At 51.1% G+C, this 2500-nt stretch overlaps 1 long non-coding RNA gene across 1 annotated transcript in view; it reads left to right on the top strand.

The window, feature by feature from the left end:
• Nucleotides 1–2500, top strand: part of LOC144491185 (uncharacterized) — a 12157-nt gene that overhangs the window by 7643 nt on the left and 2014 nt on the right. Inside the window, exon 3 of the long non-coding RNA XR_013497405.1 lies at nucleotides 1352–1543. This is a non-coding gene — a long non-coding RNA (uncharacterized LOC144491185). The remainder of the gene's footprint in view (nucleotides 1–1351; nucleotides 1544–2500) is intronic.

The following is a 2500-nucleotide window of genomic DNA, read 5'->3' as shown; positions in this document are numbered from 1 at the left end:
GTCTCTGTCTCTCTCTCTCTGTCTCTCTCTCTCTCTGTGTCTCCCTCTCTCTCTTTCTCTGTCTCCCTCTCTCTCGGTCTCTCTCTCGGTCTCTCTCTCTCTCTGTCTGTCTCTCTCTCTCTCTGTCTCTCTCTCTCTCTCTCTGTCTCTCTCTCCCTCTGTCTCCCTCTGTCTCTGTCTCTCTCTCTGTCTCTCTCTCTCTCTGTGTCTCCCTCTCTCTCTTTCTCTGTCTCCCTCTCTCTCGGTCTCTCTCTCGGTCTCTCTCTCTCTCTCTGTCTCTCTCTCTCTCTCTCTGTGTCTCTGAGAAGTCTCATAACAAAAGATTAAAATCCAACAGGTTTATTTGGTAGCACGAGCTTTCGGAGCACTGCTCCTTCATCAGGTGAGTGGGAGTTGTGTTCACAAACAGGGCATATAAAGACACAGACTCAATTTACAAGACAATGATTGGAATGCGAGTCTTTACAGGTAATCAAGTCTGAAAGGTACAGACAACGTGAGTGGAGAGAGGGTGAAGCACAGGTCAAAGAGATGTGTATTGTCTCCAGCCAGGACAGTCAGTGAGATTTTGCAAGCCCAGGCAAGTCGTGGGGGTTACAGATAGTGTGACATGAACCCAAGATCCCGGTTGATGCCGTCCTCATGTGTGCGGAACTTGGCTATCAGTCTCTGCTCAGCGACTCTGCGCTGTCGTGTGTCGCGAAGGCCGCCTTGGGGAACGCTTACCCGGAGATCAGAGGCTGAATGCCCCGTGACCGCTGAAGTGCTCCCCCACAGGAAGAGAACAGTCTTGCCTGGTCGAGCGGTGTTCATTCATCCGTTGTCGGAGCGTCTGCATGGTCTCCCCAATCTCTCTCTCTCTACGATCATCTTGCTGGTGCCAGTACAGAGCGAGACTGCGGATAGTTGGGAACCTGTCTCGGGGGCAGGGAAGTCATACGGTGTTCGTGGAAGTGGAAATGACTAGGGTTGGGAAGCATTTTCCGATCGGGGCCATTGTGATCTCCTGGACTCGTTTCGATCGCCTCAGGGGGTCGGAGAGGAATTTCCCAGATTTTCTTTTTCCCCATATTGGCCCTGGGGTTTTTCACTCTGGGTTTTCGCCTCTCCCTGGAGATCACATGGTCTGGAATGGGGGGGGTGGGGGTGAGTTAATAGGTTGTGATGAACAAAGCATCGTAGCTGTGGGGGACAGCTCGGTGGATAGGATATTGGTATGTAGATAGGCTGGAAAATTGGGCGGGGAGCGGCGCGGGCTTGGAGGGCCAAAGGGCCTGTTCCTGTGCTGTATTGTTCTTTGTTCTTGTTCTCTAACACAGTAACCGTTCTCTCTCTCTCTCTCTGTTCACAGGGGTGTCTGCACCCAGGCCCCATGTTACTGTATCATCATGGAATACTGTGCCCAGGGTCAGCTGTACGAGGTGCTGAGGGCAGGTCGCAAGGTCGCACCGTCCCTTCTGGTCGACTGGTCGATGGGCATTGCTGGTGGGATGAATTACTTGCATCTGCACAAGATCATCCACCGGGACCTCAAGTCACCAAAGTGAGTTCTGGAGAGAGGGTCAGGGGTGAGGGTCAGGGGTGAGGGTCAGGGGTGAGGGTCAGGGGTGAGGGTCAGGAGTGAGGGTCAGGGGTGAGGGTTAGGGTTAGCACACAAAGGGGAAATTTAGCATGGCCAATCCCCCCTAACCTACACATCTTTGGACACTAAGGGACAATTTAGCATGGCCAATCCACCCTAACCTACACATCTTTGGACACTAAGGGATAATTTAGCATGGCCAATCCCCCCTAACCTGCACATCTTTGGACACTAAGGGACAATTTAGCATGGCTAATCCCCCCTAACCTACACATCTTTGGACACTAAGGGACAATTTAGCATGGCCAATCCCCCCGAACCTACACATCTTTGGACACTAAGGGACAATTTAGCATGGCCAATCCCCCCTAACCTACACATCTTTGGACACTAAGGGACAATTTAACATGGCCAATCCACCCTAACCCGCACATCTTTGGACACTAAGGGACAATTTAGCATGGCCAATCCACCCAACCTACACATCTTTGGACACTAAGGGACAATTTAGCACGGCCAATCCACCCTAACCTACACATCTTTGGACACTAAGGGACAATTTAGCACGGCCAATCCCCCCTAACCTACACATCTTTGGACACTAAGGGACAATTTAGCATGGCCAATCCACCCTAACCTACACATCTTTGGACACTAAGGGACAATTTAGCATGGCCAATCCCCCCTAACCTACACATCTTTGGACACTAAGGGACAATTTAGCATGGCCAATCCACCCTAACCTACACATCTTTGGACACTAAGGGACAATTTAGCATGGCCAATCCACCCTAACCTACACATCTTTGGACACTAAGGGGACAATTTAGCATGGCCAATCCCCCCAAACCTACACATCTTTGGACACTAAGGGACAATTTAGCATGGCCAGTCCACCCTAACCTACACATCTTTGGA

This window comes from Mustelus asterias, unplaced genomic scaffold, assembly GCF_964213995.1.
Source record: "Mustelus asterias unplaced genomic scaffold, sMusAst1.hap1.1 HAP1_SCAFFOLD_4666, whole genome shotgun sequence".
In the NCBI taxonomy this organism is placed as follows: Eukaryota; Metazoa; Chordata; class Chondrichthyes; order Carcharhiniformes; family Triakidae; genus Mustelus; species Mustelus asterias.
This window is presented reverse-complemented; position numbering and strand designations above follow the sequence as displayed.